The sequence below is a fragment of the Dendrobates tinctorius genome, unplaced genomic scaffold, assembly GCF_039654945.1.
Source record: "Dendrobates tinctorius isolate UK_male_01 unplaced genomic scaffold, ASM3965494v1 ptg000162l, whole genome shotgun sequence".
Lineage (NCBI taxonomy): Eukaryota > Metazoa > Chordata > Amphibia > Anura > Dendrobatidae > Dendrobates > Dendrobates tinctorius.
The window spans coordinates 14,496,455-14,520,211 of NW_027361829.1; the positions used below are offsets into that span (position 1 = coordinate 14,496,455).

The following is a 23,757-nucleotide window of genomic DNA, read 5'->3' on the forward strand; positions in this document are numbered from 1 at the left end:
AGGCCGAGAGGTGAAGTCTTGCTGGATTACATCTTTCTTCAGAGGGAGCTCAATTGGGCTTTCTACTGCCATGGCCCCCAGTAGGGGAAACCAGCTTCTTCTCGGCCAGTATGGGACGACCATGATCACCTTTGAGCGGTCCTCGCGGATCTTCCTGAGTACCGCCGTGATGAGTGCCGGTGGTGGGAACGCGTATGAAAGAGGTTCTTCCCAGACCTGGTTCAGGGCATCTATACTTTCCGGATGTTCCACGGGGTTCAGGGAGTAGAATTTGGAGACCTTCAAGTTTTTCGGTTTGCGAATAGGTCTATTTTGGGGGTCCCCCAGCGCTGACACAGTTGGTGAAATATCTCCTGGTTCAGCTCCCACTCTGTTGGGCAGACTTGCTGTCTGCTCAGATAGTCCGCTACTACGTTCTGTGAACCCTCCAGGTGAATTGCAGTTACCGAGAGGACTACGCCTTCTGCCCAGGAAAATATTCTCTCCACGAGGGCCTGAAGTGGTCGATGCCTGGGACCTCCCTGGTGCTTCAGGAACGAAACTGCTGTCACATTGTCGGACAGTATTCGGACGTGTTGATTCCTTAGAGTATTCCGGTTTCGTCTTAGGGTTTCCCAAAACCGCATAAAGTTTCCTGAAGTTGGAGGATCTGTCTCTGATGTCTTCTGGCCATTTGGCCTGAAAGATCTTCCCTTCTACATGGGCTCCCCTTCCCCACGTGCTGGCGTCTGTGGTGACTATTACGTATGGAGAGGTGGTCCATAGTACGCCCACCTGCAGGTTTTTGGGCTCTGTCCACTACCGAAGCAATCTCTTTACAGGCCCTGGTAGATTCCTGGGTCTGTCGAGTGAAGACTGACGCCAGTCCCATATCGAGAGAATCTCCGTTTGTAAGGGTCTCGAATGGAACTGAGCCCATTTGACGCACGGATTGCATGCCGTCATAAGGCCCAGAACCTTCATGGCTGCTCTTATTGAGGCGCAGTGCTTCAGGAGGTCTTCGACTTTTTGTATTGCCTCCTGCTTTCCTTCTGGAAGAAGGGTTATCCTCCGTCCTGAGTCTAGGAGTACCCCGAGGAAGACCTTCCTGTTCTCTGGTATCAGATCTAACTTCAGCCAGTTGATAATCCAGCCCAGGAACTCCATTACTGTGATCGTCCGGTTTCTGTCTCTGATGAGTGCTTCTTTTGATCCTGCCACCAGGAGGAAATCATCTAAGTATGGTATAATCACGATTCCTTGGCCTCTCAGGTAGGCCACTTCCTCCGCTACCAGTTTTGTGAAAATTCGGGGGGGGGGGGGGGGGGAGGGGCCAAGACAGCCCGAATGGGAGGCATTGGAACTGGAAGTGGCAGGTCCGGGTCGGTAGTTTGACTGCGAACCTTAGCAGTTTCTGGGATGAGGGATGGATCGGGACCTGATAGTACGCACTCTTCAGGTCGAGGGTGCATATGACAGCATCCCGGTCTATGAGATGTATTGCTGACTGAATTGATTCAAACCAGAACCTTTTGTACCTGACCCAGGCATCTAAAGGTTTTAAATTTATAATAGTTTGGGCCTCGCCAGATGGTTTCGCGATGGAGAATAGCGAGGATTATTGCCTCTTGCCCATCTCTGTCAGGGGAACTGGCGCTATTACCGCCGAACTGACCATATCTTGTAGGTCTGTCCACATGGCGGAGTCCGCTGGGACTACGGTGGGGGAAATATATCTTTCGGGGGGAGTAGAGCAAAGCTCTATGCTGTAGCCCTCCGCAACGGTTCTGAGGACCCATTGGTTGTGGGTAATTTGGGCCCAATTTTTCGCGAAGTAGCGGAGTCTTCCCCCGATGCCAATGGCGTTATTGCCTCTTAGATCTGGAGGTTGACGCAAAGAGAGAGCCCTTGCTTCTCCCACCCTGGCTGTGGGAGCTCCTGTAGGAGCCTCTGTTGGATCTGCCCTGGCTCCTAAAGTCTGGCTGTCTCCTAGAGAAGAATCCTCTCCAAAAGGACTGGGCCGTTTTGTTTTTTCCTCGGGAAATCCCTTGTTTTTGTCATAAGCCAGCTCTAAGATGCCATCTAGGGCTGCATAGTGTTTCTTACAGCCTAGACCAACTCATCGGTGTCCTCTGACTGAAACAGGTACTTTCTGCCCCGGTCATGGCTGTCTGCTGGGATCTCTCCTTCCTCCTCTGGATCGGAATCCTGGAGGTCGGAACTCGCGCCGGAGCTTGGTTTGGACTCTGGCTCTGCCTCCCACCTTGCGCACTTACGGCTAAGCCCTGTGCTGGGAGGCTGCTGTCGTGAGAGGCTGGACCTGGAGGCGCGGACTTCCTCCCATATCAGGGATCTCATCACAGAGGGATGGCTGCTCATCTCTTATGACCCTTGATGTACAAGGTCCACAGAGAGTTTTGCCGTGGGTGTCTGGTAGCTTTACGCAGAATACAGGGCATCTGACAGATTTTGCTGAGGCCTTGCCGGAATCCTTAGTCATGGTCAGGGGGGCTGCTGGGGTTTCCTTATCCTAATGGCATAAGATAGGGATAGTCAGGTCAGTACATCCTGTAGATGGCTGCGGGGCTGGCTGTGGGGAGGGTGGTCTGCGCCAGGCGCACTTACCCCTCCATCTGGTGCTTCTGCTTCCATTGCCGCCGCTTCTCCTGCTGCAGCCAGTCACTCTCCCCCTGGAGCGCGCACTAAAGTTCAAACCTGGCGTCCGTGACATCACCGGCAGTGACGCGCGTCTTGTCGCGAGAGACCGGGAAACCATGCGCCGGCCACTTCCGTGTTCCACCATGGAACGCAAGTCGCCGCTTGCGCCCTTGACGGCGCCTGCTCGTGACATCGGCACCCAACCGGAAGCCCAGCTGCCTGCAGGGACCGCGCTCAACGCCGCCTCCATCGTCAGGGATCCGGCAGTCAGATGTGTGGAGCAGAGAGCCTCCCACCGGGAGGAGCGGTTCCTTCCAGGAGCGTCTCCTTCCAGGAGCGTCGTCCTGCTCACTGGCCTTTGGGGCAGAGGGACTCCCCACCGGGAAGTTTCGGCCCTGGGCATCTTGACAGGGGGAAGGATTGGACTGCCTGCTTGATCTCCCTGAGCCCTCCGGTAAGCTCTGCGCAGCAACTCTCGTGTGTCCCTCCATACAGGGACAGGAAAAACACTGAGGGAAAGGGGGTGGGACCTTTTAACCTCTCGTGTGCTTTCCTGTCCCTGTAAGGAGGAGGAGGACATCCTCCATGGTGCTGTCAGGTGGACATATTGGAAAAAATGCCTAGTGTGAACTGACCCTTAAGTGGATGTTTTCACCAAAGCTATCGATAATCAGTATTTCAGAGCCATTACAGCCATATCTTACAAAATCATGCTTACAGGTTCTCTTTAACCAGCTACCTGCGTCTGTATCCATTGCATGATCACAATAGATTTCTACAGAATGAGGTCTTGCTGAAAATGATGATTTTTAAACTTGCTTAAAAATTATTTCACAAGCATTTTGCCTGTTTATCAGGTGATTGGAAGTCTGTGTACATTGGCCAATTAGGGTATGTGCACACGCTGCGGATTCTGCTGCGGATCCACTGCGGATTTGGCCCTGCGGATCCGCAGCAGTTTCTGCTGCGTTGTACAGTACCATTATAATCTCTGAAAAACAAACAATGCTGTGCACATGCTTCAGATTTGCTGCGTGTTCAAATCCGCAGCATGTCAATTCTTTGTGTGGATTCCGCAGCGGTTTCACACCTTCTCCATTGTCGAGGTGTGAAACCGCAGGGCTAAACCGCAGGCTAATCCGCAGACCAATCCGCAGAGTGTGCACATAGTCTTACACAGAAAGGAGCATTCATAGCAACACTTCACAATTATTGGATAGTGCCTAATTACTATGTAATTGCATGATTTTTAAGGTGGACTTGGAGCCAGGCTGCTATGATACCAGCCTGAAAAAGAACTAACAAGATGCTCAAAAGAATGAACATATTAATTTCTAATGAAAAATTACTTGCTCAATATGTTCACGCTTTTGAGCATCCTTTAACTATTTCAGATTTCCAAAAATGCTAAGCGATTAAAGAGAGCTGAGCATTCTTCAGCTGACTTCCGCTGTGAAGACACTCTATACTTTACAATGTAGGTCAATGGGAAGACGCAAAAAGAGACGCAAAAGATCTCTCATCGTTTTTTGTTTGTTTTTTTTTTTTTTCAAAAAACCACCACCGAGTTCTTCATTATTGTGTTAAAAAAAAAAAAAACAACAGGTCCAGAAAACAGCAGTAGAAAAAGACACCTCCGAAAAATGCTGTAAAACCGCTCGGAAGCGTATTCCGTTTAAAAGCGCAATAGATGTTGTTTGGCAATTATACTGAAGGGTACATCTGACTGTGCCCATGGTATATACAGTGGGGAAAGAGGGCTGTAATTTTTATCATAGGTACACTTCAACTCAGAGACAGAATCTAAAAAGAAAAAATATAAATCACATTCTGTGATTTTGGCATAATTACGGTAAATTGCATTTTATTGCATCAAATAAGTATTTGATCACCTACCAACCAGCCAGAATTCTGGCTCTCACAGACCTGTTAGTTTCTCTTTAAGCAGCCCTCCTACTCTGCACTCATTACCTGTATTAATTGCATCTGTTTAAAATTGTTACGTGTATAAAAGACACCGGTCTGTTATGATTGAGTCACCGTAGCAGGCAAAAACAAAAATGCTAGCTAAGTCCAGAAAACCAGAGAGGTTGGCAGCTATCGGATTGCAGACCCCTGAACCTATCACAACAACTAACAGTAGCCGTGGGGGGTTCCTACGATGCCCTAGACCCCTCGATCACAGCCGGAGAAGTAAATAGGCCTAAAGAAAGAAAGGGGAAATCTAAACTGCCCCAGAGCAGACCCCAAAGCAATAGGCAGCCCCCAACATATAATGACGGTGAAGCAAGATGAAAACACTAACACAGACAGAAAGATAGACTGAGCAAAGACGGGGCCCAAAACTACCTAGATAGGAAAGGACAGGAAGGCTGCTGTCTGCAATCCGTGAAAAACCCTATGAAAATAAGAGCCAACAGACTGACAGTGAAAAAGGCCCTGAAGACGCTAGGCTTCAAAAAAGCTATGTCAGTACTCAGGAATATTCTGAAGACAGAGCAACCGGCAAAAGGAGATTTAGCTCATCTCAGCAGGGAATGGCAGAATCCAGAAAAGCAAGGAAAACAAACACAAAACATAAATGCAAACAGGCAAAGCAGAAACTTAGCTTTAGGGAAGCAAGAATCAGACTGGTGTCCTAGAAGTCCACAGAGAAATCACCCGCAGGGCAGAAGGGCGTCAGCAGCCTTATAACCAGTCAGTGACTCCACTCAGCCAGTCATCCTCAGTAGACTCAGGTGCCTGATAATCAGGCTCATTACCTTCCTTTACCAGAATAGGGAGTTCCCCAGACCTCAGTGACGAAGGGGAAAATGAACTCACAACACCGGTCCACACAATCAAATCACATGCCAAACCTCTCTACCATTGCCAAAATCAAAGTGCTATCTAAAGGACTCCAGGGACAAAACTGTAGACCTGCACAAGGCTGGGATGGGCAACAAGACAACAGGCTAGCAGCTTGGTGAGAAGGCAGCAACTGTTGGCACAATTATTATAAAATGGAAGACATAGTTACTTACCGGTAACAGTATTTCTTAGAACCCATGACAGCACCACGGAGAGGGGATTGGCCCTTCATGGACAGGAAACCAACAGACAAAAAGGGCGGTGCCTCTAACTCGCATCAGTTGGTTTACAGAGCATAGGAGGACCTCCAGGTTAATGAAAACAATTATATATCTTTATCATATTGCTTATCAGAAAAAAAACCACACCGTTTCTATACATATATCACACTGCAAACAGTGAAAACGTGCTCACCACACACTTGATGGGAGGGAATAAACAGGTGCTGTCATGGGCTCTGAGAAATCCTGTTACCGATAAGTAACTTATGTCTTTCTCCTTCCCCCATGACAGCCCACGGAGAGATTTACAGAGAGTTGTAACTTTAGGGAGGGACCACAGCCTGAAGAACCCTTCTCCCGAAGGTTAGGTCAGAAGAGGAGGCTAGGTCCAGCCGACAGTGCTTGAAAAAGGTAGAAGATTATGACCAAGTGGCAGCCTTACAGATCTGCTCTATTGACACCGCCAACCTTTCTGCTCAAGAGGTTACCATTGCTCTTATGGAATGAGCTTTCAGACCTTACAGGGTGATATTTCCACTAGATGAGTAGGCCAAAGCTATTGCATTTTTTACGGTATCTACACCCTTTGATGGACTTTAGGTAATGAACCAAAGATCTTCTATCATATAAGGTGTGGAATTTTTCTTTTTCCCTATTCTTAAGCCCCTGTCACACATAGCGATCTCGCTAGCGAGATCGCTGCTGAGTCACAAGTTTTGTGACGCAACAGCGATCTCATCAGCGAGATCGCTGTGTGTGACACTGACCAGCGACCGGCCCCCCTGCAGGTTATCACTGATCGTCCTGAAATGGCCAGGACATTTTTTTGATCACTGGTCTCCCGCTGGCCAGCACGCATCGCTGCGTGTGACAGGCGGGAGACCAGGGATCAGCGCGCAGGTAACCAAGGTAAACGCAGGGTTTCTAAGCAGCGCGCGGTGCTTAGAAACCCGATGTGTACCTCAGTTACCAGCGCGCTGATGCAGGGAGCTGGTAACTAAGGTACACATCGGGTTTCTAAGCAGCGTGCGTCACTTACGTGGTAACTAACGTACACAGCAACGCGCCCGCTCGGCGTTGCTGGTGCTGATCGCTGGTGAAGCTGCCTGTTTGACAGCTCACCAGCGATCATGTAGCGACACACCAGCGATCCTGACAAGTTGATATCGTTGTCGGGATCGCTGGTGAGTCGCTATGTGTGATGTGGCCCTTAGGGTGACAACAAAAGCAAGTAAAGACAACCTCTTGGGATCTATGGAAATGAGATGCTACCTTGGTCAAGTAAGCAGGGTCAGGTATTAAAATAATCCTATCCTCTAGGATTTTAGTAAAAGGAGGGCCTGTAGATAAGGCCTGTATGTTGCTTACCCTCTGGGCTGATGTTAAAGCCACAAGGAGAACCGTTTTAAGTGTCAAGACACGGAGAGGGACCGAATCTAGTGGTTCAAATGGAGGACCTGTTAGGACCGATAAGACTAGATTTAAATCCCATAGCGCTAGCTTCTGGATAACAATTGGCCTACATTTTGCAGAGGCTCTAATAAATTGCGCCATCCATGGATTGCATGCTATGTCTTGATTAAATAGGGACCCTAGGGCTCCTTCTGGTTTGAGGATACCTCAAGCTCCTGGCCTCTCCAAATCCCCTGAGAAACCCTGTCACCCAGGTGAGCCCTTCATGCAGTGGGGCTTGCGTCGGTGGTAACTATCCGAGACACCTTCGTTACCCAAGGGACCCCTTTTGACAGATTGCTAATATCCCCCATCAATTTAGGGAATGAATAGTGGCCAAAGACAGTCATGTGTCCCTCTAAGTGACCTTTAAAACGAGGCCTGGTTCTTTAGAATGTACCACTGGAGTTCCCTGGTGTGTAGCTGTGCCCACTGAACTGCTGGCAAACAAGCATTAATGGAATACAGCACGGACATGGCCTTTCTCAAAGTCATGGATGGGTTCTGTGAGGCTTTTGATACCTGGTCTAAAATCTTCCCCTTTTACTGTACTGGGAGACGGCACTCCTGCTTCTGAGAGTCCAATATTAATCCTAGAAACTCTTGCATGGTCCTTGGCTTGAGCCTTGACTTTTTCAGGTTTAGGAGCCAGACCAGGTCTACTAGAGTAGTTATTAGTCTGCTTAGTTGTTTTCTGCAAAATTGAGCCGAGTCGCCTATTACCAGAAAGTCATCCAAATAAGGGACTATCAGAATGTCCTGTTCTCTCAGGTGCGCCATTGTCTCTGCCACTAATTTGGTAAATACACAAGGGGCTACTGATAACCCAAAAGGAAGGGCTTTGTACTGGAAACACTTTATTTCTCCTTTCACGGAGACCACCACTCTGAGGAACATCTGGGAGTCTTTGTGTACAGGGACATGGTTGTATGCATAGCTGAGATCCAGAACCGCCATGAAACAATTTGGAAGCAGTATTTTGACGGTCAACTTTATTGACTCCATCTTGAATTTTTTTTTTACATAACCGTTCAGCCCCCTCAAATTTATGATTGCCCGGTAAGACCCATCTGTTTGTTTACCAGGAACAACGGGGAGTAGAATCCTTCCATTCTTTCTCGAGTGGGAACTTCCTGGAGAACGGCTTTGTTTACAAAGTCCAAAACCTTGCACTTCAGGGCCTCTTGTTCCTCCGGAAAGGATCGTAGGGGAGTCACAACAAAGTTCTGGGGAGGGAGGGAATGGAAGTCTATCTGAAGGCCTGTCCTGACAAGATTTAGAATCCAGGGGCTGTTTGAAATCTTTTCCTAGGCAGGAAGGAAACGGGATAGTATGCCCCACACCTGGGAAAAACCGTCACTTAGAGGGCTTCCTATCCCGAGAGGAGTTTCTGAAGAGGAAGCTCTTGCCTTTCCTCTTCCCCTCATCTCATCTACTCTGCTCCCTTGGGGACCTCCTACGGAAGAATTTTCTGCTCTGAAAGGACCGTTTGAGCATGGAGGTGGTCAGGTTAGGGAATTCTTTCTTCTTGTCCCCTGTCTTGTGAAGGATGTCTTCTAATGCTTCCCCAAACAAAAACTTTCCCTCACAGGGGATTGAGCAAATCTCCCGGCCAGCATTTGAGCCATAGTGGTCTATGGGCTGCATTCGAGAGAGCTGCAGACTTGGATGCTAATCTGACTGAGTCAGCTGAATAATCCGCCAAGAAAGCAGGTGCCCCCGTATCAAGGGAATGGACTCTAGCACTTTGTTTCTGGGTATCCCATCCCGGAGTTGTTTATCTAGCTGATCCACCCATATCATAAAGGATCTACTGTAGAGGTACAGATGACCGCTATACCTGGCCTAAAATTACCCCTGATGTTTCCCATGCCCCTTGAAGAAAAGCATCAGCCTATTTAATGGGTCTTTTAAGGTTCCCTTGTCTTCAAAGGGGAAAGCAAATTTTTTAGAGGCCTTGGCAACCACAACATCTAATTTTGGGGCTTTATCCCATGATGTTGATGCCATATCCTCAAAGGGTTTTTTTTCTTTTAAGGGAAGGCACTGATGAATTCTTCCTATCAGGTTTTTCCCACTTCTTCTTCGATTAGGGCCTGGATGTTTTAATTCAGGGGAATTGCTTTTTGCTTCCTCTGGCCCAAACCCCCAAACATTATGTCCTGTTCTGTCTTGTCATGGCGAGGGTCTATCACCTTCATAGTTGATCTCACCGTCTTAACCAAACCTTCTACCTCCTCTAGAAGAAAACAGAGGTGCAACCCTATTTCATCATCACCGAGGATGAGGAGGAATCTGATATATCCGCATCTTTCCCCCCTGGAGCTTGAGGACTCAGACTGGGTGTAATTGTCACTTTTTTGCTCTCTGACTTTATTCCCCTGTGTGAGGGATGGATCGAAAGGAACTTACAACCTCCCGATTTGATTACAGATTTTAGTTCGGAGGCGAAGTCTGGGGTTTCTTCTCATAGCACTTGTCCTATGCAGGAATAGCATAACCTCTTGTGCCAGGTGACTGGTAATTCTTTATCACACATGGGGCAACATCTGTGCTTTGATTTTCCCAATCTCTTCCTTCCCTAAATAATAATAAGAGAAGGGAGCCAATTGCAAGGTGAACTCTCATGAAGATCACTCACCAATCAGATGCAGCCGCGGGTACCAGTTCTGGAGGAGGGACACGATCCAATAAGGGGCTTTTTGTACTTTGTCCATCGTGACAGTTTCCTACCGCGCTGCGTAGAATGGCTGAAGGAATGTCCGCTCCGCTTGCCTGCAGAAACATGAGTCTTCGGTTGCTGCCGCTGTGGTGACTGTGGCTGCTGCGGTTCGCCCTCCATCATGCCTGGGACCGCTTGCAGCAAGGAGGATCTCTACGCTTCCCCTTTTTAACCTGCCGCCCGGCGTCCTCAGCTCTACTTCCGGTCTGCCCCAGAAGTACCTCCTCTGTAGTGACCTCCCCAACTGCGTCATCAGGGGGTGCTTCGGCGGTCGTCTGGAAACCCTGCACCCAGATCTGGTGCCGTAGCTGTGCTTACCTCCCGCTCACCCTGCAAGACCTCTCGGTCCCAGCAATGGCAGCTTCAGGCACCGCACCAGCCGTGGCAGGGGCCTCCCCGCTGCTTTAACCAGACTGGCCGGGCCTGGTCCATCATCATCAGGAATCTTCATCCAGTTACCGCCGAACTGAAGGTTCCCCGTCAGGAACAGGAAACCAACTAATGACAGGGAGAGGTACCGCCCTTTTTAGCTGTAGGTTTCCAGTCCCTGAAGGGCGGATCCTCTCTCCGTGATGCTGTCATGGGGGACGGAGAAACAGAAGATGACTGTCATTCTTCCTCGGTCCAGGGCTCCAAGCAGGATCTCGCCTCGTGGGGTAAGGATGATTCTGAGAAAAGTCAGGAATCAACTCAGGGAGAAGCTGGTCTTCCGCAAGCCTAAACAAAGTCAAAACTACTGGAATATCTAAAAATAATCTAAAAAGGAGGAAGTGAAGAATTTAAGAGACATCATGGAAATTAAATTGATGAACAAGTATAACACACTACAGGAAGTACAGATATCCAGATCTACTGAGATGTTAGAACAACACATGATTTTTAACTAAAAAACAGCGGATTTATTAGAAATACAAGTACAAAAAAAAAAACCAAAAAAACAAAAACACAATAGCTACAAACAAATACATACCATATATACTCGAGTATAAGCTGAGATTTTCAGCCCATTTTTAAGGCTGAAAGTCCACACACACCCCCCCCCCCCCTCGGCTTATACTTGAGTCATATATGCCAGGCGGTCGGCAGGGGAGGGGGAGCGCGGGTGTCAGATCATACTTACCCCCTCCTGGCATGGTCTCTGCAGCCCCTGCTTCTCCCATGGTCTGCGCCGCCTGTATTCAGCGGTCACGTGGTACCGCTCATTAAAGCCATGAATATGCGCATATTCATGACTTCAATGAGCGGTACCTTGTGACCCCTGAAGACTGGAAGAGCTGCGGCGCCGGAGACTGTAGGAGAAGCAGGGGCTGCAGAGATGCGCCAGGAGGGGGTGAGTATGACGGGGAGGATGAGGGGGAACCATGCTATATTCACCTGTCCCCGTTCCACCGCCGCACGTCGCTCTGTCCTCCGTGTCCTCTGACTGTGACGTTCCGGTTAGAGGGCGCGATGCCGTAGTTAGTGCGTGCCGCGCCCTCTGCTGCCTGAACACTGACAGAGCGACAGGAAGACAGCGGTGCGCGGAGGTGGAATGGGGACAGGTGAATATCGCAAGTGTCGGGGCCCTGAGCCAGCAGTGACACCGGAACCTGGCCTCCATAGCGTGCCGTGGTCCCTGCCTGCTCAGGACACCGGCACCTGGCCCCCAGCGACGAGAGGTGAGTATGTCATTTTTGTATGTCATTTTTTTTTTTTTTCACAGCAGCAACATATGGGGCCATAACCTTTATGGGGCAGCATATGGGACATAATCTATGGAGCATCTTATGGGGCCATAACTTTTATGGAGCAGCATATGGGGCATATTATTCTATGGAGAATCTTATGGGGCCATTATTAACCTTTGTGCAGCATTATATGGGACGTATTTTGTATGGAGCATCTTATGGGGCCATCATGAACTGTATGGAGCATTATATGGGGATCCTGATTCAATATGGATATTAAAAAACATTTAACCTACGGAGGTCTCAATTAATTTTATTTTATTGGTATCTATTTTTATTTTTGAAATTTACCAGTAGCTGCTGCATTTCCCACCCTAGGTTTATACTCGAGTCAATAAGTTTTCCCAGTTTTTTGTGGCAAAATTGGAGGGGGGGCTTTTACTTGAGTATATACGGTAAGTTATAAACCTATCCAAACACCAAAATATTGCTGAAGGTGAATTATGAGAAACAATATTCAGAACAAGAAAAAACAAGGTGAAAAAATATGGCGCAAATAAGTTGGGGGAAACAAAAGTTAAAATTTTGTGCAGGAACTAGATGCACTTTGGATTAATGGGAAGAAGACCAGGTAGCGAGTGCCATGCTTCTGCTGAACATTACCCATTGTGTTCAGAAGGTAAGAAATAAATTATCCATTGTTTAGGCAGTAAGTTCTTCCACTTACTGTAAATAAATGATCTCAGCAATGTGTTCCAAAGTAGAGGGGATTATTGTTTGCTTACATAATCTCAGGATGTTGCTCTGCAGACTCTGCCAAGGACACTGTTCACATGAGAAGGGGGGTTGCCACTGGAAGCTAAATCGTTGCGTGTATGAATCAATCTCTAGTTATATAGATCAAAAATGTATTTCTAGAAAGGCTGAATAGAGCAACCACCTAAGATAAATGAGCAATATCCAACAGCCTGTTTGCATCGCCAAGTGACAGAAGTAGATGGGAACATGGCATGTAAAATGAACGGACAACTGTGCATTCTAGAGAAGACCCTGTAACGCTTCTCCTGAACGAAACATTAACAGTGGTCTCTAAAGTCCTTTCTTCCTAAAATGTGAGAACACACGATACAAGAAATACACGGTCTGTTCAGGAAAATCCATCTGTTGACACAAATGCTTGAAAGTGGATGCAAGTGTAAAAATGCAGACATGTATAATATCTGTCCAGCTAGTGGTAAAGATACCAAGTATCCTGAGACAGCAAAAACATCCAATACCAGTGGATAAAAGGAAACTACCTGCATTGGAAAGGGCTTATTGAGGGATAACACATGTTGTTTTTTCCCAGATGAGGTGAGAGGACCAGGAACGGAAGGGTTCCTAAGGTGACCTGTGCGGAAAGGAGAATCCCTAGATGTAAGACAGACATTGGGAGGTAACCTTGTGGCTTTAAATTAAGGACAAAGTACAGTCTGATAAGTGACAACCAGCATAGTTGATTGCAAATATCTCAACAATGGAGAGGCAAAATAAAAAAAAATAAAAAAACGTTATTCCGATCTAAAGCCCTATTACATTGTGAGTCCAGTTCAAGGAAAAAGTGATGAAAGGTCCTATTTGATAAAAGCAAAATGTCAAAGTTGTAGTTTTACAAGCTCTTTGCAATTTTATTCAATAAATGATGCGAGAATAACCATGTAATGTAAATAAATGTAAAGTCATGCACCTAGGCTACAGTCATTGTTTTGCTGCATATACAGTGCCTTGCGAAAGTATTCGGCCCCCTGGAACTTTTCAACCTTTTCCCACATATCGTGCAAAAAGATACCAAATGTAAATTTTTGGTGAAGAATCAACAACAAGTGGAACACAATTGTGAAGTTGAACAAAATTTATTGGTTATTTTAAATTTTTGTGGAAATTCAAAAACTGAAAAGTGGGACGTGCAATATTATTCTGCCCCTTTAACTTAATACTTTGTTGCGCCACCTTTTGCTGCGATTACAGCTGCAAATCGCTTGGGGTATGTCTCTAGCAGTTTTGTACATCGATACACTGAAATTCTTGCCCATTCTTCCTTGGCAAACAGCTCGAGCTCAGTGAGGTCTGATGGAGATCGTTTGTGAACAGCAGTTTTCAGCTCTTTCCACAGATTCTCGATTGGATTCAGGTCTGGACTTTGACTTGGCCATTCTAACACCTGGATATGTTTATTTGTGAATCATTCCATTGTAGATTTTGCTTTATGTTTGGGATCATTGTCTTGTTGGAAGACAAATCTCCATCCCAGTCTCAGGTCTATTGCAGACACCAATAGGTTTTCTTGAAGAATGGTCCTGTATTTGGCTCCATCCATCTTCCATTCTGTAATGCTGTAGATAAGCCCCCGATGTAACCTGAAAGATAAGGAAAAAAAGAGTTAGATTATACTCACCCAGGGGCGGTCCGGTCCGGAGGGAGTCGCGGTCCGGTCCAGTGCCTCCCATCTTTATACAGTGACGTCCTCTTCTTTGCTTCCCGGCCCGGCTCCGACGCAGGTGCACTGCTCTGCCCTGTTGAGGGCAGAGCAGAGTACTGCAGTGCGCAGGTGCCAGAAGAGGTCCAGGGCCTGCGCACTGCAGTACTCTGCTCTGTCCTCAACGGGGCAGAGCAGTGTGCCTGTGCCGGAGTTGAGACTGAAAGCTAAGAAGAGGACGTCACCGTTAGAAGATGGGAGGCACCGGACTGGACCGCGACACCCATCGGCCCAAAACCTTATCGCCCCTGGGTGAGTATAATATAACTCTTTTTTCTTCTCTTTCAGGTTACATCGGGGGGCTTAACTACAGCATTCTGTAATGCTGTAGATAAGCCCCTGATGGCGGTGCCGGCAGCTGATAGGCCCAAAAATAGGTGACAGATTCCCTTTAAACAGGTTGAAAGGTCTCTTTTAGTGATATGTCAGAAGAATGGTGCTTGTTTTGCTCAGAAAAAGGGTGTTAAAGGTGATCACAAATAGGGAATCCTCACAAGACCATATTTATGATATAAGTAACTTGCTCGTGGTTGTGGGACTCTACTAACAAAAACAAATTGACCAAATAAGACAACCACTACAACTAAAACTCAACATATCATCACATGCATTGTTGTTGAATATCAATAGCAGAATCGTCAGGAGAGGTCTGTGACAGCTCTGAATCGGCAAAGAATGGCAAGAAAACAGGCAGGTACTGTATTTTTCGAACCATGACGCTGCAGGGTGATGCTGCAAGTTCCATCCAAGGCTGGTAGAAGAGGGTGCCCCCGCACTTGATTTCAATGCAGTGGACTCCAGGAAAATGGCACTTTGAGTCAGCGCACGCAAAGATTTCAATCTCGGGAGACAAAATCTCAGGACACAAGATTTAGTGCCGAGATCTCAATCTGCGCATGCATCACCTCCGGTGGCCATTTTCCCAGGGCCCACTGCATTGAAACCATGAAAGTGTGGGGGCTCCGGGCTTTAACAAAATGTTGGCAGAGCTCCCGCACCACCGATCACCCCCTCCTAACGGCCTGACTCCTGACACTGCTGTCCCCCCTGGTAAGCTACATTGGCTCTATGAGACACCCCCCCCACTTCCCCCCCAAAAAATACGGTAGTTAGCAACTATCAGCTTGTTAGTTAGACTCAGTAAAAAAAAAAAAAAGTCCCGGATAACCCCATTAATATAGAACAGTTATTTCCTCTTCTCTGTAGATATGAAGAACTTGATACAAACATTACATTGTGCACAATGCAGCCATGTTATTGCTTTTCTCATTTTACAACATTACGTCTTTTGACAACACTTTGAATATTTTTTATCTAGCAAGGATGCCTTTTTGCCATTTTTTTTCCGTTTTAGTCTCTATTATATCCCTGACAGTATGGCGGCATTCTGTATACTTTTTTATGCATTATTTTGATGTACATACACATTAAAGTCATTAAATTTGCACAAACCACAATTTTTAAATATAATTATATTGCTAACAGTGTTATTTCCTGAATTCGTACATTTCTTAAATCAAGAATCTGCAAGGAGGCCTGGGACAGAAATGCTAGTGTATAAACACATAACACAAAAAGGAATAACAAAAAGCCACAAACATATACAGTAAACCTCTCTACCTTTGGTGAGTATTTTGTAAGGAAGTGTAAAGCCCCCGTTACACATAGCGATATCGCTAGCAATATCGCTGTAACGTCAGCGATTTTGTGATGTAGCAGCGATATTGCTAGCGATATCGCTACATGTGATACTTACCTCCGACCGGCTCCCCCGCTGCTCATTGCTGGTCGCGCGAGAAGGTCCTGGATCATTTGTCGGCCGCTTCCTGTGGCGCCGACGAACGACGCATGGACGCGGGCGGGAGGACGTCAGGATCGCTGCGTCTGACAGGTAAGTAGCGACCCCCGACCACTGCTATGTCGCTGGTGAGATCTGCCTGTGTGGCAGCTCACTAGCGACCACTTAGCGATGCACCAGCGATCCATATCGTTGTCGGGATCGCTGGTGCATCGCTAAGTGTAACGGTACCCTAAGACTGTACAAACCAAATGGGAACAGGACAACAAGGAAAGTTTACACCTAAAACAGCATACAACAATCTCAACTCAGCACAGCGTCTCCAAGGAGCTAGGCAGTAAAACTTTTACTGGCAAGGAAGAGAAGACCTTACCAGATTTCGAGGAAATGACCAGGTCAGGAACAGTTGTGAGATGGAGCTGAAAGTCTGTAACCTCCAAAGAAAGGGTCATTAACCTCTTCAGCACCAAAGGAAAAAAAAATCTATCTAATATGAAACGCAAACACAGGCTATATGGAAGATCTGCGATTCACAATACGTAGTGATCTTCCAACTCCAGATATCCCAGGAGGATGTGACACACTTGTGACAAAAAAGTTTTAAGAGTGACACAAATTTTAGCTTTCACAAAGTTTACCAAGATACAATGAGTGCTGTTATATGCCAACAGAAAAGCATCCTATGTAGGGTTGATCGAATAGCTTTGGATAAGTGCTTACCCGAGCTGCATCGGGAACCTGAATACCTGGTGCGCTCTTGATAATCAGCTGTTCGGCGCCACAGCTGCAGGTGTCAAGGCTGTGTGACAGTCAAACGCATGCATGGAGAGCCTGTTTGTTGTGACTGCCGACACATGCAGCTGCGGCGCCGAACAGCTGATTATCGGGAGCGATCCAAGTATCCAGGTTACCGAGGAAGCTATTCGGTAAGTGCTATACCTATTTGGATAACTTCTTATCCGTAGCCATTCGATCATCCCTAATCCTACGACCACTTATGTGTGTGGCTGCTTGTCATCCAAGGGAGTGGACCCACTCGCAATTTTTCCCAAGAACACCACCATGAATTTGAACCTAAAGAATGCTAAAGAATGGTACCTAAACTTCCTCCAAGAGCAACGTCTCCCAGTGATCCAGGAACAATTTGGTGATGAACATCCAGCATCATGGAGATTCATGACAAAGTACCGGTAAATGTGATAACATTAAGCAACTTGGTGAACAAAACATTGACATTTGGGTAAGTGGCCAGGAAACTCCACATATCTCAATCCTATTAAGAACTTGTGGCCAATTCTGAAAAAGCAGGTGGACAAACGTAGAATTGGTGATAAACTCCAAGCCCTTATTAGGCACGAATGTCAGGGTTTGGCCCAGAAGTGGATATCCAGATGCCAGGGGTAAAAGCATAAAGCTTGAAAAATAAAGGTCAACACTGTAAATATTGAGTCTTTACATAAACTCGATGTATTTGTCAATAAATGTTTAAAAACTTAACAAATGCTAATATCGGCAGTACAGTAACCATAGAAACATCTGACTAAAAGGCGTAAAAACACAGGCAGAAATCGTGAAAAACAAAAATTGGTGTCAGTGTAAAAACTTTTGGCAAAGACTATACGCTGCTTCTGTAAGTGCAGAGCTATGGAAACGACGCAAATCCATTTACAATACAAGACAAGGAAATGGACAAAGACCTTTGATAATCGTCAGATTCCAAATATACCGTATTTTTACTTCAAAATTAGAATCTACTGACATTTCTTTCTGGCATTGTGTGTATGAAACACAGGACTTTTTCAGGTACACTGTAAAAAGCATTATTTCTGGACAGCCAGAAACCTACACACATAGGCTTGTGCACACGTTGCAGGTTTGGTGCGTTTTTGCCATACAGATTTGCTAGCAAAACCTGACGCAATCCTGATGCCATCAAAGTGAATGAGAGACCTGACATATCATGCACATGTCGCTTATTTGTGACTTGCAGATTTGGTGCAGAAAATAATCTGCAGCGTCAATTCTCTGTACCTTTTTGCCCTGCGTTTTTCACCATCGACTTGACTCAAGTAGGGAAAAAAGGCTTATTCAAGAGTCAATTGTCTCAGAAAGACGGCAGTGGAGCGGCAAAGCAACGGGTCACAGAGGCAGGAGCCAGCGGCTGTGGCTAAAGCCTGGGCCATTGCTGTAATAGTGCACAGTGCCAGCCGCCGGCTTCCAGCACACACCATACTCTCCTACCTCCGCATCTCGTTCGTTCCGGTGCCAGCAGCTGTTCCAGCATTGAAATCACGTGTCCCCGCTCATTAAGGTAATGAATATGCACTCCTCTCCACTCCCATAGGCGTCAAGTGCATATTCAGTACCTTAATGAGTGGGGGACACGTGATCGCTCCGTCGGAAGAGCTGCTGGCACCAAAACAAGATGTAGTGCCAGCGACGGCGCGCAGGCAGGTAAATAGGATGTTTGGGGTTTTTTAACAGGAATCATACATACAAGGCTAGGGGATAAATAGCCATACATGCAAGGCTAGGGGATACGGAGCCATGCATACAATGACAGGGACTGGAGAGCCATGCATACAATGTCAGCGACGGGGGAGCCACGCGTACCAGGATAGGGACGGGGGAGCCACGCGTACCAGGATAGGGACGGGGGAGCCACGCGTACCAGGACAGGGACGGGGGAGCCACGCGTACCAGGACAGGGATGAGGTGACAATGCATACCCGGCTTATACTCAAGTCAATAAGCTTACCCAGTTTTTCGTGGCAAAATTAGGTGCCTCGTCTTATATTCGAGAATATACAGTAGCCTAAATGTGAAAAGCATCCAAAAAACATTAAGAGATATATTGTTTTTGATGCGCTGTACCTTCATTACACTGTCCGACTGTGTTTTGTGGTTAAAGGTGTCAAATTGTGACAATGAGGAAGACAGTGATTGTCACTGGTTGACTCTTCTGGTCTTTCTTCGGGCTCGATCAGACAGGTATATGATACTGATGTGTGATGTACAAGTAAAAAAAATCAGACACCACATGGACCAACCTAATGCTATAGGGCTGTTAACACTTTTTTCATAATCACCAAGTAAGTGTCCATGTGAAAATAAATCACAGCACTCACTATTCTTTTCCATGTCTTGGATGAGGTTTGCCTATTCAAGTCTGTATCATCTATGAGGCCTCGGATTTTTATGGCTACATTTCCAGTATTAATTGTGAACATTTTATGCCATGGATGTATAAAATCAGATGGCACATGGACGTAGAAAAGGACACAGAGGACAATATGGATACAAAGCGTCTGAGTTTTCTGGATGAAACTTGGACGATATTTCAAATGCTGGTCTGACTGCGGCTCTAGTCCTCAGGCGGCCAATATGAACTGTGTGCCACAGATTGTTCTGTCAGGGTCCCAGGAAGACAGGCAGCACCCTGGGGCAACAAGTGACCATGCCGCCCTCCACAAGGTGATGTGGGCACCGCTGCTAAGACCGCTTACAACGCAATAATGGGTGGAAACATTTAGGTTGGGGCAGCTCCATTGTGGGCCAATTTTTGAGTTGATTCATAAATCACCCATTTGTGGAATAGTGAATATGCCACCGTTGTGTACAGATGTAGGCGCGCAGCGGCTGGCCACAGGCAATATTACACAGCCTCAGAAATAACTGCTCCAGAAGTAAATAACACAGATACAAATGCAATAATAATATTGCTGCAGAAATTACTAACGCTACACAAGTGTGGAAAATAAGTAACGGGCAGCGCTGGATCGCTGGGAACATGACAGAACGGTTATTTTCTACTTTAGAATATTTGCAGATTTTTTTTAAAGTTGGAAAACATGTGACTAGTAATAGGTGGGAGAGCAGCCCCCCACAGCCCCGCAGGGTGGGCACAGTGCATCCCCACAGCCCCCGCAGGGTGGGCACAGTGCATCCCCACAGCCCCCGCAGGGTGGACACAGTGCATCCCCACAGCCCCCCGCAGGGTGGACACAGTGCATCCCCACAGCCCCCCGCAGGGTGGACACAGTGCATCCCCACAGCCCCCCGCAGGGTGGACACAGTGCATCCCCACAGCCCCCCGCAGGGTGGACACAGTGCATCCCCACAGCCCCCCGCAGGGTGGACACAGTGCATCCCCACAGCCCCCCGCAGGGTGGACACAGTGCATCCCCACAGCCCCCCGCAGGGTGGACACAGTGCATCCCCACAGCCCCCCGCAGGGTGGGCAGACCCCCACAGCCCCGCAGGGTGGGCACAGTGCATCCCCACAGCCCCCGCAGGGTGGGCACAGTGCATCCCCACAGCCCCCGCAGGGTGGGCACAGTGCATCCCCACAGCCCCCGCAGGGTGGGCACAGTGCATCCCCACAGCCCCCGCAGGGTGGGCACAGTGCATCCCCACAGCCCCCGCAGGGTGGGCACAGTGCATCCCCACAGCCCCCGCAGGGTGGACACAGTGCATCCCCACAGCCCCCCGCAGGGTGGACACAGTGCATCCCCACAGCCCCCCGCAGGGTGGGCACAGTGCATCCCCACAGCCCCCCGCAGCGTGGGCACAGTGCATCCCCACAGCCCCCGCAGGGTGGACACAGTGCATCCCCACAGCCCCCCGCAGGGTGGGCACAGTGCATCCCCACAGCCCCCCGCAGCGTGGGCACAGTGCATCCCCACAGCCCCCGCAGGGTGGACACAGTGCATCCCCACAGCCCCCCGCAGGGTGGGCACAGTGCATCCCCACAGCCCCCGCAGGGTGGACACAGTGCATCCCCACAGCCCCCGCAGGGTGGACACAGTGCATCCCCACAGCCCCCCGCAGGGTGGGCACAGTGCATCCCCACAGCCCCCCGCAGCGTGGGCACAGTGCATCCCCACAGCCCCCCGCAGCGTGGGCACAGTGCATCCCCACAGCCCCCGCAGGGTGGACACAGTGCATCCCCACAGCCCCCCGCAGGGTGGGCACAGTGCATCCCCACAGCCCCCCGCAGGGTGGGCACAGTGCATCCCCACAGCCCCCGCAGGGGGGGCACAGAGCATCCCCGCAGGGTGGGCACAGTGCCTCCCCACAGCCCCCACAGGGGGGGCACAGTGCCTCCCCACAGCCCCCGCAGGGGGGGGGGCACAGTGCAGGGCTTCTCCAGGACACAAGGAAGAAGCCTGAAGTTAATCAGTACATTCCCGACATTCCTCCCGTCTCATTTGCATATGTAAATAAGTTTTCTGTAAACACATGTAACTAAGGTAAACAGGCAGACAAACTAGAAGCGAGCACCGTGCTGGCACAGCCGAGGACAGGTCACACCGTGCAGCCTCCAGAACACCACGGCTGACCTGTCACCGGCCGGACTATCAGACACAGACAATTGCTGCTGCCGGCTGTCACTGCTGCCACTACACCAGCACAGCAAAGTTCACCGCCAGCCCCGTACCTTCTCCCGCAGCCGCCGCGCACTAAGAGTCCAGAGGGCGCAGCCGAAGACACGTCTCGGGTCCCACAGTCCGGTAAAGAGCAGGATCCTCCGGGGGACTGTACGCGAGCTCCGCACTCACACTCCGCGCATACCCGATACAGGATGGGCAGCAGGACCCCAGCGGCAACGCTGAGGGCACCACCATGTGATCGGTCACGTGAGAGGGGAGGAGTCAGAAAAGAAGCGTTCGCTGCTGTGCCTCATGGTAGAGCTGCGGAGACTTTTAGGACATGTGTTAGAGCGGTGAGCGTCACCTGGCAAGGTTGTGTGTGTAGTGTATGTGCACCAGGGAAGGTTGTGTGTAGTGTATGTGCACCAGGGAAGGTTGTGTGTGTGTGTGCGCACCTGGCACACGTGTGTGTCTGTGGAGTGTGTGCACCTGGCACACGTGTCTGTATAGTGTGTGCGTCTGTATAGTGTGTGCACCTGACAGTTCTGTGTGTGTAATGTGTGTACGCACCTGGCACAGTTGTGTGTGTATGTGCACCTTGCACACTTGTGTGTGTCTGTATAGTGTGTGCACCTGGCACACTTGTGTGCGTCTGTGGAGTGTGTGTGCACCTGGCACACTTGTGTGTGTGCGTCTGTGGAGTGTGTGTGCACCTGGCACACTTGTGTGTGTGCGTCTGTACAGTGTTGTGTGCACCTGGCACACTTGTGTGTGTGCGTCTGTATAGTGTGTGTGCACCTGGCACACTTGTGTGTGTGCGTCTGTATAGTGTGTGTGCACCTGGCACACTTGTGTGTGTGCGTCTGTATAGTGTGTGTGCACCTGGCACACTTGTGTGTGTGCGTCTGTATAGTGTGTGTGCACCTGGCACACGTGTCTGTATAGTGTGTGTGCACCTGGCACACTAGCGTGTGTCTGAATAGTGTGTGCACCTGGCACACTTGTGTGCGTCTGTATAGTGTGTGTGCACCTGGCACACTTGTGTGCGTCTGTATAGTGTGTGTGCACCTGGCACACGTGTCTGTATAGTGTGTGTGCACCTGGCACACGTGTGTGTCTGAATAGTGTGTGCACCTGGCACACTAGCGTGTGTCTGAATAGTGTGTGCACCTGGCACACTTGCGTGTGTCTGTATAGTGTGTGCACCTGGCACACTTGCGTGTGTCTGTATAGTGTGTGCACCTGGCACACTTGCGTGTGTCTGAATAGTGTGTGCACCTGGCACACTTGCGTGTGTCTGTATAGTGTGTGTGCACCTGGCACACTTGCGTGTGTCTGTATAGTGTGTGTGCACCTGGCACACTTGCGTGTGTCTGTATAGTGTGTGTGCACCTGGCACACTTGCGTGTGTCTGTATAGTGTGTGTGCACCTGGCACACTTGCGTGTGTCTGTATAGTGTGTGTGCACCTGGCACACTTGCGTGTGTCTGTATAGTGTGTGTGCACCTGGCACACTTGCGTGTGTCTGTATAGTGTGTGTGCACCTGGTGTCATGCCCGCCATGTCCGTTATGCCTGTTTCGCCATGTCTGGTCTTTGCTATTCTGAGCCTTATAGTGCTTCTCATGTTTCTAGTCTCTGCCTGGTTTTCCGTACTCTGCCCTTTGGTGCTCTCATGCACATTTCGGTGTCTAGTCTCAAGGTTCCGCCTTGACCCGGCTCTGGGCTTCGGCCTACGCTCCGCTGCTAGACTCTGTCTTATCGTGCTCTCTTGCACATTTCGGTGTCTAGTCTCAAGGTTCTCCCTTGATCCGGCTCTGGGCTTCGGCCTATGCTCCGCTGCTAGCTCTGTTCTCGCTCTGACCTGGCTCTGTGTTTTTGCCTTGTTTCTTCATGTGCCCTTTGCATGCGTCTGGCCTTCCTAGCCTCCTGCTTGTGCCTCAGCCGTGCCCGCCCTTGAATCTTGACCCTGGTGTGCCCCTCTGGACGCACAGGACTCTGCCTTGAACCCTGACCCTGGCGTGACCTCTGCACACGTAGGGCTCTGCCTTGAACCCTGACCCTGGCCTTCCCGTCTGCACGCGCAGAACTCTGCCTTGAACTATGACCCTGGCGTGCCCTCTGCACGCGCAGGACTCTGTCTTGTGCCTTGGCGTGTCTCTACACACGCACCCTGTCTTGCATGTTGAACTTTGAACCCTGGCGTGTCCCCTACACACACACCGTGCTTTGCGCGTTGAGCCTGGCATGTTCCCTACACACGCACCTTGCCCTGGACCATGGTGTGCCCCTAGCACGCACCCTGCCTGGAATCCTGCCTTGGACCTCGGCGTGTTCCCTGACACGCACCATGCCTGAATATCTGTCGTGCCTCCTTGCCTGTACCCTGGTTTGCCGGATGCCCGGATCCTGCCGATCGCCATCAGAGCTCCGGAACCCGATGACCCTGTTGATCGCTGCCTGCTGTCCGGAGTCCGATACCATCGTGTCCTTGCCAGTAACCAGGCTTACCTCCTGGCACGTA

The 23,757-nt window shown here is 49.1% G+C and overlaps 1 protein-coding gene across 2 annotated transcripts in view; it reads right to left on the bottom strand.

The window, feature by feature from the left end:
* TNS3 (tensin 3) overlaps positions 1-23,757 on the bottom strand; it is a 557,580-nt gene that overhangs the window by 355,031 nt on the left and 178,792 nt on the right. The window contains exon 1 of one of the 2 annotated variants that reach the window (XM_073549863.1): positions 21,303-21,377. The exons of the other annotated variant lie outside the window; for it this stretch is intronic. The gene's annotated coding sequence lies outside the window, so the exon portion shown is untranslated. Of the gene's footprint in view, positions 1-21,302; positions 21,378-23,757 lie in introns of those variants that run through there. 2 annotated transcript variants of the gene reach the window in all.